This window comes from Mobula birostris, chromosome 15 (genome assembly GCF_030028105.1).
Source record: "Mobula birostris isolate sMobBir1 chromosome 15, sMobBir1.hap1, whole genome shotgun sequence".
Lineage (NCBI taxonomy): Eukaryota > Metazoa > Chordata > Chondrichthyes > Myliobatiformes > Myliobatidae > Mobula > Mobula birostris.
In genome coordinates this window covers 57234634-57249336 of record NC_092384.1, presented here as the reverse complement: position 1 = coordinate 57249336, position 14703 = coordinate 57234634, and the positions used below count along the sequence as shown (strand labels likewise).

The window sequence follows — 14703 nt, the reverse complement described above, 5'->3', positions numbered from 1 at the left end:
TGTCATTAAGAGCACACCTCTGCCCTTATATGAAATCATGCCCAAGCACATTTGGAAGGGCAAGAAGGGAAATGGTTTAATGCGCCATCTGACAAACTGATTCCCAATGCATTTCATCAGTTGCTGAGGCAAGGCATATGTCTGATTCCTACTCGTAGCAGGCTCAAGAGTTCAAATTTATACTTCAGATGACAATATCTGAAAGCAGCAGGCTTACATATTTTAAACAAAATGTTGAACAAAAAATAATTTAAAGTTTTAGGTGGATTACCGATTTACAGTTCAGTTGGCTGGAGTGCATTTCATTGCATGATACAAGAAATAGGAAGCAGAGAGCACACTTGTAACCAATGATACATACACATGAACTCTCCTTAATTAGCAGACCTGGTGTCATTTATAATTTGACTTCCAATGTTAAACCATGTGCTAAAGAAGAACCTCTAAAATTTTATATGAAAAGTTACCAACAGGATGGAACACAATATGTTTCATGATAGGTTTCAAGAAGTGTGGGCTTTCAAATACATCAAACACCAATAAACTGGATACTACCCAGTAAATGCAGGCCAACTGATCGGATCCCTTCCACCACCATGAACATTAATTCCCTCTACCCTCCGCCACTACTTTTCACAGAGGTTGTAGTGTCTACCACCTATAAAATGGTTAATTACTTGCCTTGGGGTGGCACAGTTGTATAGCAGTTAGCATGATTGCTTAACAGCACCAACAATCACTGATTGGGGTTCAATTGCCCTAGATACCTGTAAGGAGATTGTGCATTCTCCCCATGACTGCATGGATTTCCTCACGAATTCCACAGATGTACGGTTAGGGTTAGAGAATTGTGGGCATGCTATGTCAGCGCCGGAAGCATGGCGACATTTCCATACCGTCTCTAGCGCAATCCATGCAGATATGGTTTGATGCAAACAACCCATTTCAGAATTAGAATCAGGTTTAATATCACTAACATATGACGTCAAATTTGTTGTTTTGCGGAGGCAGTACATGCAATACATAACAATAAAAAACTATGAATTACAAGAAATATATATTAAACAATTAAATTAAACAAGTAGTGCAAATAAAAGAGCAAAATAAAAATCATACATGGGTTCATTGTCCATTCAGAAATCTGACAGCGGAGGGGAAGAAGCTGTTCCTGAAACATTGAGTGTGTGTCTACAGGCTCCTGTACCTCCTCCTTGATGGTAGTATTAGGAAGAGGGCACGTCCTGGGTGATAGAGATCCTTAATGATGGATGCCACCTTTTTGAGGCATTGCCCTTTGAAGGTGTCCTGGCTGCTGGGGAGGCTAGTTCCCATGATGGAGCTGACTGAGCTTACTGCAGCTTTTTCCATTCTTGTGCATTGGCCCCTCCATACCAGTTGATGATGCAACCAGTTAAGAATGCTCTTTGCATGTTTCAGTCAGTACGGGTGACAAATAAAGCTAATCTTTTCCTTAATCTTTGGCTACTCTGGTCACACACCCCAAACTTACAACCTCTACCATTAAGAATGACAAGGGCAAAAGGAGTATTGGAGCACCAGTACTTGGAGATGTTCCTGCCCCACCCACCATTCTGACTTGTGTCACCTTTCCTTCACCGTCACTGTTTTCTTAAAGCCTACATCTCTCAACCTACATCTAACAACTGTGTGAGTACCTTCATTGGAAAGGTTGCCACATCCTCATAAGCCCAATTAGGGATACATGATAAATGCTGGCTTTGTCAGCAACGTGCCAGCCCAGCAAATAGATTAGATGATAACATCTTTCAAAAGCAAAATTTACATAGAGACAGCATTCTTCTATCACAGGGTTTCCCAACCTTTTCTATGCCATGGGCCAAAACTATTAAGTAAGGGGTCTGTAGACCCCAGGTTGGGAACCTCTGCTTTATGGACTCTTCTTAACTGACCTCATGGTACTAGACTAAGTTTCTAACTTTTCTGCATCTGGGATATTTGGGAGTTTTAGTAATAATCCCAAGACTTGCTGAGATCCACACACAGCTGAGAACCATAGCGTTCTCCTGCCGGCTGTGAATAAAATCAAGCTGTCTTTCACAAGAAGCAGGAGGAACAAGATTTGACCTAAAACGGCAGCAAACTCAGCAAAATGCTTACAGAAGAGCAATTTATCCTCTGTTGCATGAGCTAAGTGCATAACGTAGCAATGCAACTCCACTGAAACCAAGTTACAAAGGTAGATTTCCAATCCATCTGCTGCTTCAGCGCACAAACAGCTGCTGGCATGAAGGATAAATGTTTATTCTATTGCATCAACACCCCTGAGCAGTGGAAAAATTGTTCTTTTAAGTCGTTAAATCAAAATGGGTTACTTGGAGAATTCCACAAAGTAAGTAGAACAAAGCTCTTCAACGAAAAGCTTTTGTCATGAAACATGACTACTTACTCCATTCAAACTGCCTGATGTCTAGGACCTACAGCACATTTTTAATTGAATTCAATGTACACAAAATGCTGGAGGAAGTCAGCAGGCCAGACAGCATCTATGGAGAAGAGTAAACAGTCGACGTTTCAGGCAGAGTTCTGTAGAAGGGACTCGGCCTGAAATGTCGACTGTTTACAATTTTCCATAGATGCTGCCTGGCCTGCTGAGTTCCTCCAGCATTTTGTGTATGTTGCTTTGGACTTCCAGCATCTGCAGATTTTCTCAGTCCTGATTATTTTAATTCATCTTATCAGCATCTACAAATACCTTGCTTTTTAATTTCTTTGATCCTGACAATCCAACAGTAAAGAGGACACCCAAGTAAAAATGATGTGACACAAAAACAGTAAAATTGATCATCTGCCTCTAAATTTAAAATACTAAATTGATTCTATTATTTTCAGTAGCAATTCTTTATTTTAAATAAATAGTAATATTTGACCAGGCCAGAGGTGTTTCCCTATTAATTGTGATAACCTGTTTCCATCTGATTACATTCCTGTAGGAACATTCACCACTTTGAATCATATAATTGTTTGTGTTATTCCAATGTTTACCAAACAGGACACTTGACCTCACAACCTACCTCATTATGATCTTGCACCTTACTGTTTACTGCACTGCTTTTTCTCTGCAGTTGTTGCACTTTATTCTGCATTGGTATTATTTTACCTTGTTCTATCTCAATGCACTGTGATCTAATGATCTGATGAACAGAATGCAAGATGAGCTGCTCACTGTATCTTGGTATACGCAACAATACTAAACCAACGTTAATAAAACAACAAAATTTCAGCCATTACAACAATCCCTAGACGTAGACTTTTGGCCAGAGATTCTCATCTTTAGAATCTAGGTGGAGTGGAATAGTTTTGAGATGAGATCTTCCATTAGTGGAGATCTGCTCTTGCTGTTAAAACACAAGTAACGAGAGAGAGCTACAAGGGGCAAATGATATTATGGCGATTAATTAACATTTGTGAACAAAGGCAAATGTCTACCCTAAGCGACTTCCTTCAAAAACCTGCAAACCAATACCCTTTGTTAACTTGGACAAGACTGGTGGATTGTAATTATATTGTGTGACACATTACATACAATAATTTTTTTTAATATATATTAAAACACAGTTAAACAAGACAATAAAATAAAAGAATCAAGGACAGTAGGACACCTTCTGAACTTTCAAAGGCTTCCCACCAATAATGTCATTCCCACCAGATGGAGAAGTTAGCTCCACTTGAAGGACTATTCAAACTGGGCCAACATGTTCCTATGTGGGGAAAGGCATGGACATCAATTCATGAATCCTGGGTATCAGGGGATTTCAAGGGCTAGGTAAATGCAAAAAAAGCATAAAGCAGATATAAACGTCTGAAAACAAGGAGAACTCTTTAAAAGTAATGGAAGTGTAGAGGGATACTTAAAAATGAAATCTGGAGAGCAAAGAGTGGGCACAAATACCACTGGCAGGAAAGATTAAGGATAGACCCAAAGCATTTTATAAGGCTATTAAGTGCAAGTGGGTAACCAGTTATTAAATATGGCCCATTCCAACCAAAATTAATTTCTGTGTGAGGAGCCAAAATAATCCAGTTCTTGAATGAATGCATCTCATCTGTATTCAAAAAGAATACAGGACATTAAGTCTGATGAATTGGATGGGGGAGGGAGTAAAATTTTAGAGCATGTTATCATTAGAAATTGAAGATACATATGCTTTAGCAGACCCCAAGGTGAATAAATCTTCAAGGCTTAATGAGATTATCCTGAACGATGATGGGAGACAGGGAGGAGATTGATGACACCCTCATAGTTTCAAAAATCTTCGTTGACCACAGGTGAAATATCAGATGACTGGAGGACTGAAAATACACTGCTCTTGATCAAGAGGGGCAACCAAGTCAGATCATTACAGGCCTATAAGTTTAATGGCAGTGGTAGAGAAATATCGGGAAAAAAAAATTCAGAGGAACAGAATTAATCTGTGCTTCAAATGCCAGGGAGTAAACAAATAGTGCCAGTATTGGTTTTGAAAGGAGGAGATCCCTACTAATCAATTTGATTGATTTTTTTTAAAGTGAGAAAATAAGGCAGCATGATTGATATATACCAGCACGAAGTACATACCCCTCATTGTACCACTAGTTTTAGATCTCAGGGCAGAATTTCTCTACGTACAGCTGACGGCTAGAATAGTTTTTAGAGTGCTTTGCAGTGATGCTCCTGAGTGCAATTGTTCCTCAGTTCATGAACTTCATACCCTAGTCATCCAACTACACATCAGGCGGATCAATGGGTTTGTTTTTTTTTTAAATTTAAACCATGACATAGTATGAGCAGAATTGGACAATTCAGCCCATCACATCTTTCCAGCCAGTCCATCATTGCTAACTCTCAGACCCATTCCCCTGCCGTATCCCCATAACCTTTAATGCCCTGACTAATCAAGAATCTATCAAGCTCCACTTTAAATATACCCAATCCACAGCCATCTGCAGCAATTAATTCCTCAGTTTCACTTCCCTCTGGCTAAAGAAATTTCTCTGTCCTAAATGGATGTCCCTCTATTCTGAGGCTGAGCTCGCTGGTCCTAGACTTCACCACTACAGGAAACATCCTCTCCACATCCACTCTGTCTAGCCCTTTCAATAATCAATAGGTTTCAATGAGATCCCATTTCTCCACATTCCCCCCCCCCCCCACCCCGCACAATTCTTCTAAACTCCAGCAAGTACAGGCTCAAACACTCCTCACACATTAACACTTTCATTCCAGGGATCATTCTAATGAACCTCCTAATGAACCGCCAGCACATCTTTTCTCGGATAAAGGACCCAAAACTGCCTACAATACTCCAAGTGCGGTCTGACCAATGCCTTATAAAGCCTCAGCATCATCTTTCTTTTTATAGTCTAGTCCTTTTGAAGTTAACTCTAATATTGCATTTCTTTCCTCACCATTGACTCAACCTGCAAGTGAACCGTTAGGGAATCTTGTATGAGGACTCTCATGTCCATTTGCACCTAAATTTTTAAATTTTCTCCCTGTTTTGAAAATAGTCCAGGCTTTTATTCATTCAACCAGAGCATAAGACCATCCATTTCCCCACACTGTATTCCACTTGCCACTTCTTTTCCCTTTCTGCAAATCTGCAAAACTCCCCACTTCCTCAACACTACCTGCCCCTCCACCTACCTTTGTATTGACTGCAAACTTGGCCACAAAGCCATCAATTCCATCATCTAAATCATTGATGCATAATGTAAAAAACAAGCATTCCCAGTGCTGGCGCTTGCAGAACACTACTAGACACTGGAAGCCAACTGGAAAATGCCACCTTTATTCTCACCCTTTGCCTTCTATCAGCCAGCCAATCTTCTAACCAGGACAGTATTGTTCTTGTAATATCATGAGCTCTCGTTAAGCATTCGTATGCGCAGCACCTTGACAAAGGCCTTCTGAAAACACAAGTAAACAACGTCCACTTACTCTCCTTTGTCCATCCTACCTGTTACTTCTTCAAAGAATTCCAACAAGTTAGTCATGCAAGATTTCTCCTCAATGAAACCATGCTGACTTTTGCCTATTTAATCACGTGCCTCCAAGTACTCTGAAACCTCATCCTTAATTATGAACCCCAACATCCTCTCAACCACTGAAGTCAGGCTAACTGACCTATAATTCTTCTGCCTCCCTCCCTTCTTAAAGAGTGGAGAGATATTTGCAATTTTCCAGTCCTCTAGAACTATTCCAGAATCTAGTGATTCTTGAAAGATTGTTATTAATATCTCCATAATCTCTCCAGTCACCCTTTTCAGAACCCTGGAGTGTATTCCATCTGGTCCAGGTGAATTATCTACCTTCAGATCTTTCAGATTCCCAAGCACCTTCTCCTTAGTTATAGGAGCTACACTCACTTCTACTCCCTGACACTCAAATTTCTGAAACATCAGGTTTCTGAACAGTGCACAAACACCACCTCACTTTTTGCATTACTTTTTTATATATTGGTCATTGCAACTTAAGAGTAATTTTTATGCATAGTATTGTACTGCTGCTGAAAAACGAAGTTCACGACACATGTCGGTGACAATAAACCTGATTCTGATAGGTTACAAATACATTAGTACTTTAAGAGCCAGTAAGTTTTGCTGCCCTCCACATCATGGGCTATCACACAACTCTAAATTGTTAGATAAAATTTCTCTACCTGAAGCCACAGTAAATATGCTCGAGTTAAAGTACAAGCATATTTGTTCACAGAATTCAGAGGTCATTGGCAGTTTGGGCATGATTGGCACAATGAGCAGTACCTCCAGAATACTGAGGTCAGTAACCTCTGATGCTGTCTTCATGGGATTTGCATCTTCTCCCTGTAACCACACTGGTTTCAGTTCTCCAGTTACCTCCCGCATCCCAAAGAATAGAGTTGGGAGATTAATGGGCCACTGTAAACCGCCTGCAAGTGTTTGGACAAGAATAGGGGTATGAGAGAGAGGTGTGGATCATAAAGTGGGATTATTGAGAACAGGTACTTAATGGTGCAAGATCAGTGGGCCAAAAGTGTACTGTATGACTCTTTGACCCTGCTGCTCAGCTCTAACTTCCTTATGTACTGAATGGGTTGCTAGGTCACTTCAGAGGTCAGTCACAAGTGAACTTCATCTGTTGGACTAAGGCCACATACAGAACAAAGTAAGCATGGATGTAAGATGTCCTGCCATGAAAGAAGTTCCAATTAAATCCAGTAAGACCTCCGTGACAGAAAATGAAAAATGGGGATCTCTATTTGCAGACATGAGAAAATCTGTAGACGCTGGAGGAACTCAGCAGGCTAGGCAGCATTGATGGAAAAAGGTAAACAGTCAACGTTTTGGGCCGAGACCCTTCATCAGTCCTGATGAAGGGTCATGGACCAAAATATCAACCGTTTATTCTTTTCCATAGATAGTATCTTTATTTGCCCTCTTGGATAATTTTACTTATTTTGTTTTACAAGTGATCTCTGTTCCCACATAATGTATCCAGCCACATAAATGCTTCTTTAATCTTCCTTCTTACCTTCTTACTCTCATCACCAGACTGCTTTTCTGTTAACCTCAATGGTCATAAACTGGTGAAAACAGTTCATTTGTCAGACATGATACCTATTCTTTACACTGATGAGTCAACCAATCTGCTAGTACAGACAACACACTTATTGCTGAATGATCTGGTATTCACAAGAATGCTATGAATGGGTTTCTAGAATTTCAGATTATTTTTAGCTCTGATCTCCTGCTGATAGGCTTATTCGATTCATTGATTAAATCTGATTGCTTGGATGACATTACACTATCTTATCTTGGCCCATGATAACAGTGCCATCAATAAATTATAAAAACTTATAAAGCAACAACTTGATATTGCTGACTAGCAGGTAGATTGGAAGTGTTGTGGATAATCAGTCTGAAACACAAAGTAGGAGAGGTTAGAAAGAGCCAGGAGAAATTTTTGGGCTGGGTGTTGCTAATTTAAATGTTGAAGTTGACCCTAAATCTGGGAACAATGTCACTAATCAATTCTACATTAGCATTGTTGTCCTGAAATTTAGGGTCAACGTCAAGGGAAGAGGCAGCACATCATACGGTAAGTGAATCTTATACACAATCTTATAGAATCAATCCCACTCAGCTGGACAACGGATAATGCACTGAAGGAGATGTTGCCAAACAGTTCTCAGGCTGCATGGAGGCTGTGGAGGAATAAGCACATAAGAAATAGGAGCAGGAATAGGCCATCCGGCCCATCCAGCCTGCCTCACCATTCAATAAGATCATGGCTGCTCTGTCCGTAAACTCAGCTCCATCTACCTGCCTTTTCCCCATAACCCTTAATTCCCTTACTATGTAAAAACCTATCTAACCGTATCTTAAATATATTTAGTGAAGAAACCTCAACTGCTTCCCTGGGCAGAGAATTCCACAGATTCACCACTCTCTGGGAAAACAATTTCTCCTCATCTCCGTACTAAATCTTCTCCCCTGAATCTTGAGGCAATGTTCCCTCGTTCCAGTCTTACCTACCAATGGAAACAACTTTCCTACTTCTATCTTATCTATCCCATTCAAAATTTTGTATGCTTCTATAAGATCCCCTCTCATTCTTCTGAATTCCAGAGAGTATAGTCACAGGCGACTCAATCTCTCCTCATAAATTAACCCTTTCATCCCTGGAATCAACCTGGTGAACCTCCTCTGCATGCCTCCAAAGCCAGTATATCCTTCCTCAAGTATGGAGACCAGAACTGCACACAGTACTCAAGGTGCAACCTCACCAGTACCCTGTATAGTTGCAGCATGACCTCCCTGCTCTTGAATTCAATCCCTCTAGCAATGAAGGCCAACGTTCCGTTTGCCTTCTTAATAACCTGTTGAACCTGTAAGCCAACTTTTTGCGATTCATGCACAAGCACTCCCAAGTCCCTCTGCACAACAGCATGCTGCAATCTTTCACTACTTAAATAATAATCTGCTCATCTATTATTCCTTCCAAAGTGGATGATCTCGCATTTACCAACGTTGTATTCCATCTGCCAGACCTTGGCCCACTCTCTTAACCTATCTATATCCCCCTGCAGACTCTCCACAGTTTGCTTTTCCACTCAGTTTAGTGTCATCAGCAAATTTTACTACGCTACACTCAGTCCCCTCTTCCAGATCATCAATGTAAATGGTAAACAGCTGCGGGCCCAGGACCGAACCCTGTGGCACCCCACGCACCACTGACTGCCAACCAGAGAAACACCCATTAATAATTGTCAAAGGCACCAGTCACATTAGATGCTATGTGACTTTACACAGAGCTCTTTCAGAGCTGTGTGTAAAAAGGAGCCTTGGAGCATAACAAAAAAAAACATTTTAACCCATGTGTACTATTGTGGTTTTTCTGTCATTTAAATACGAGTAAACATGAATCAATTGAACCACGAATAATCAATGGAATACTTTATGCAAAACTGACAGGAGTAATATATGACACACTTCCTGTTGCCTGACGACTTGAATCAACCTTTAACAGAGGGCCCTGTTCAGCTTTGGTTTGCATATAATTTGCATTGGGGGAAGGCACACTTTTACATTTTTCCTTTTAACTTTGTTTGGTGCTGTTACTCTACAATCCATGCAGCACACCTGCACACTTCCTCCATTGCCTTTGGCTTCTGTTAACTCTCTGAGGGCAGAAGTTGACTTTTGTCGGTTTCAGGGATTCAGTATCGCTTTCCACCACAATACTTCTGCCCGCCCCCAGAAATGTCAACTGCCCAAAGCCCCAGGCAATTATGAGAAGAGCTGCAGAGTGGAACAAATATCACATTTCGATCTCCTATCACTGGATGCAGAGAGACGCTCTGCGCAATTTCATCATTCATCAGTTGAAAGGCTTGCGTCATTTCCATTCTGGTGGCTGTTTTCTTAAATCTGCAGTTACTCGTTTAACAAAATGACACATTCTTTCTGCCCTACCCTTTGACATTATTTCCTTCCTTGAAAGTAATGCAGTATATGGTCCCCCCATGCCCCAGTAGTGCCAGCCACTCGCTCTACAGCTTCCACACGAGGCTGGATCACAGTTCCTCAGCAAGATGCAGAGCAGAACAGGGTCTCCCACGGTGCAGAGAAAGTACACATCTCCTGGCTGTTGAGCCCCTGCTGCCCAGGCTCAAAACTGTTTGTAAACGCCTTTGCCCTTCACTAACATTCAAAATGACCCTGGACACGTGATAAAGTATAAACATCAATGAATAATAAAAAGAATTTAAAGAGTTGAAAGCTAGTTAAAGCCAGCTAACACACAAATCTCTGCTGTACTGATGGCAAGTGTTGGGCGCAGCCCAGTCCATCACAGGAAAAGCCTTCCCCACCGTTGAGCACATCTACAAGGAATGCTGCCACAGTGAAGCAACATCCATCATCAACGACCCCCACCATCTATGCCACAGTCTCTTCCTGCTGCTGCCTTTGGGGAGGTGGTACAGGAGCCCCAGGGCCCATATCACTAGGATCAGAAACAGTTATTACCCCAACTCCCGACCATCAGACTGTACCAGCTTGGATAACTTCACACATCTCAACTCCAAACTGATTCCACAACTGGTGGAATCACTTTCAAGGACTCTATAACTCATGTTCTCAGTATTATTTATTTACTCTTTTTTATTTGCACAGTTCGTCTTCTTTTGCACATTGGTTGCTTGTCAGTCTTTGGCTACGTGTAGTTTTTCATTGATTCTATTGCATTTCTTCATTCTGCTGTGAATGCCAGGAAGAAAATGGAACTGAATGTGGTGGCGTATACGTACTTTGATAATAAATTTTCTTTGAACTTTTTTAAACTCACAGCACCTTGATTAGCCCCATTTACTTCAGTGAGCCTGAGGGCTGGGAAATCTGTGCAAATTCCCACTGTGCCGCCACAAGGAGTCCACCAGCACAGTGCAGATGCCCTGGGGCTGGAGCTCAGCTGAATGCAGGGCTGCATGTCTGAGCATAAAGAGCCCAGCTATGGGTCGAGATGCCAACAGACCCAGGCAGATCATGGTGGCAGATCCAGCTCATCAATTTGTACCCTAGTTCTCAATTTGTGCAGCAGGTCAATTTTGACATGTAACTTGATGATGAGTAGACACTGCATTTATCCTTCACTCACTGTGGCTGAGTCTTCCAGAGGCCCCAAATTCACACAATTCCATAGCACCTTTAGTACAGAAAATCATCCAAGAACAAATGACTTGCATCTTTTACAGTGCTTTTCATATCCCTTTTGGGATATCGAAAGTGTTGCACAGCTGATGAAGCATTTTTGAACTGTCATCACTTGTTGTGAAAGGACTCATCAAACTGAATCCTTGGTGGGTGACACTTTACAAAAGATAAATATTACCCAGAACTCTGAGGCAAACTGCCTTGTGCGCCCCCCCCCCCAAAGTACAGCCATGAGATTTTTTTCATATCCTTGAGAGGGTCTCGGTTTTTGTACTGTCCCAAAGACAGGAGCTCTGATGGTGCCATGTTCCCTCAATCCCACACTGAAGTACCAGTCTAGACACTGTGAAGAACAAGAAATTCATATTGTATACAATCTCTGCTATTAAATGGAAATATTAACTACAGACTCTTCTGCTCATGTCGCTGCAGTATCTTAAACATAAAACATTTTGACTCAGAAGCAAGAAAAGACCAAGGAAATCATTGTGGACTTCAGGAAGGTGCAAATGAACCATACCCTTCTGCGAATACATAGTTCTTCTATAGAGAGAATTAAGTGCACCAAATTCCTGGGAGTTCACCTCATTGGTTCCTCAACATCATCTCCCCGAACAAGACGGTACAGCAGCACCTCCACTTCGTAAGGAGATTAAGGAAAGTGAGCCCCCCGCCCCCACCATCTTAACTGAATTTTACAGAAGCACCATTGGGAGCATCCTGACAAGTTGCATCTGCATCTGGTATGGGAGCAGCCGAGCATTGGACTAGAAGTCCCTACAAAGGACAGTGAAAATGGCTGAGAGGATCATAGGGGTCTCCCTACTATCCATTGGGAACATTTATCAGGAACGCTACATATGCAGGACCCTTAGTATCATCAAGGATCCCACCCATCCATCCAGCATCCTCTTTGATTTTCTACCACCAGGCAGGAGACCGATACATAAAAACAAGAACAGTCAGGATGGAAAACAATTTCTTCCCTCAGACCACTTGGCTTCTGAACTCCTTGCCAAAGATTCGAAGTGTCACTGGTTAATCTGTTCTGCACCTTATAATATTTAATTTATGTACTTTACTTTGTTTATTTATGCATAATTCATCTGCAGATGTTATCCTTACTTCCCTAAATTATTGCGAGTAATGTGTACTGTGCTTTACACTCTGGTTCTGAGAAATGTCATATCATTTGATGATCTATATGTAAATAGTCAAATGACAATAAACTTGACTTGAGTTCTACCAACCAATCGGGAGTGATGCAGCAAAGCAGTATTATCAGACAGAGTATGATACTCAGTACAAATAGAGTTATAACTCCTCAGGAGTGAGCCAAGGAAGGAAAAGAATATAGCTGCCTAGAAATTCTTTCACTCCAATAAAGGCAGGATAGTTTGGTAGAGACCCAGCCTTTGGCAAAGCCTCCACACCCGGCAGTGAAATTTTATCACACACCAGGCACAAGGCTTTGCCCTGAAAAATATGATCTTGTACCTGTCAATATGCACTAAAGATTATCCTCTGCTGTCAGCTCCACCTTGGGGGCAGTAATCTGGGTTGCAGACCGTGGGAGGGGAAGTTGAAGGGGTAGTCAGGAAGTTGGAAGTGACACTGAGAACACCCTCTGTCTGGGTGGAAATCTGGAGATAATCAGATGACAGTAAGATACCCTACGGAAAATGAAGAGAGCTTGTGGGTGGGGCGGGGAAGGAGGACGTCATAGCAATGAGAGCAAACCCCTCAACTCTCCGGTTAAAGCCTCTTTGCCGTGATTGGCCCACACTATCTGCAGGATTTGGATAGGCAAGTGAATGCAAAATCTTGTTCTCTTTCTATGGTGATTTCGTAAGACCATAATGAGATGAAGTCAAATTGACTGACTGGACAACCGCAAATTCGGAGTTTATAAAAAGGAGGCTCAGGCTCCACAGCAAAGTTTGTACACACTGTTCCTCAGGGTTTAGAGTGAGGGTTTTGGATGGATGGGACTTAGTGTTGAAGTTGAATAGGATTGGAAATGGTTTGTTATTGTCACCGTGTGCTGAGATAAACTGAAAAGATTTCCTTGCATAGTGATCTGATCATTGCACAGTGCATGAAGGTAGAACAAGGTCAAACAACAGCAATGCAGGAGAACGAGGCATGATGGCTCAGTGGTTAGGACAACGCTTTACAGTGCTACCAATCCGGGTTCAATTGCCACCACTACCTGAAGGGAAGCCACAAGTTCTCCCTGTGACTGTGAGGGTTTCCTCCAGGTGCTCCAGTTTGCCCCCACATCCCAAACACTAGCACATGAACTGGTCACACAGGTGTTACCTGGAGGACTGGGTTGGAGGATTACCTGGCATGCTCATTGGGTTGGAAGGGCTGGTTACTGTGATAAATCTCTAAATTAAAAAAAAATGAACAGCTATAGAGAAAGTGCACTACAGGTAAATGATAGGTGCAAGCTCATAACAGGATATTGTAGATCATGAGGTCACAGGTTCATCCTATCCTACCAGGAACAATTTAATAGTCTTATAACAGCAGATGGAAGATATCCTTGAGCCTGTGGTTTCATGCTTTTGTACCTTCTACCTAATGGTGGAAAGGAGAAGAGAGAATGTCCTGTGAGGGTGGGGACTTTGATTATGCTCATTGCTTTACTGAGGCATAGAAGGAGGCCAGGTTCGATGATGTGCTGAGTTATGACCAGAACCCTCTGTAGTTTCTTGTGGTCGCATACAGAGCATTTGCCATACCAAGCCATTATGCATCCAGGTAGGATGTTTTCTATGGTGCATCAATTTTAAAAATTGGTGTGGATTGACAGGGACATGTCAAATTTCTTTACCCTCCAGAGGAAGTAGAGGCATTGGTCAGCTTCCTTGGCCGTGGTGTCGACTTGGTTGGATCAAGACAGTTGAGGTTCACTCCCAGGAACTTGCAGTTCTCAACCTCAACACCACGGATGTAAACAGGAGCAGGTGCAACTCCTCCCTCACCCCTCCCTCTCAAAAGTCAGTGCCCTGCCCTTTTGTTTTGCTGATGTTGAGGAAAAGGTTGTCGTCATGACATGTTACTAAGCTCTCTTTCTCCTTCCTGTACTCTGTGGTAGACTATATCTTAAATAACGATGAGTCAGAGTACAGGAAGGAGGTTGAGAGCTTCTAGGTAGAGTTAGAGCAGAGTGTACAAGATACAGAGTAGGGGGCAGAGGAGGCAACCTTGTAGAGCACCAGTGTTTAGACGAACTATGGTGGAGGTATTGCTGCCTATTGTTACCGATTGTGATGTTTTGGCCTGGAAGTCATAGATCTAGTTGTAGAGGGAAGTGCTGTCTCCCACTTACTGAATTTGGTAAAGGGAATTCCAGGAATTATAGTACTGAAGGCAGAGCTGTAGTCAATAATCAATAGTCGGTGTCGTTATTGTCCAGGTGCTACAGCGATGAGTTTAGGGCCAGGAAGACCTGTTTTGAAGGTAGGCAAATTGCAGTGG

General features: G+C 41.9%; 1 protein-coding gene across 1 annotated transcript in view; it reads right to left on the bottom strand.

Annotated features, from left to right (window-relative positions):
- plcg2 (phospholipase C, gamma 2) overlaps positions 1–14703 on the bottom strand; it is a 216569-nt gene that overhangs the window by 147689 nt on the left and 54177 nt on the right. The gene's annotated exons all lie outside the window — the stretch shown is intronic.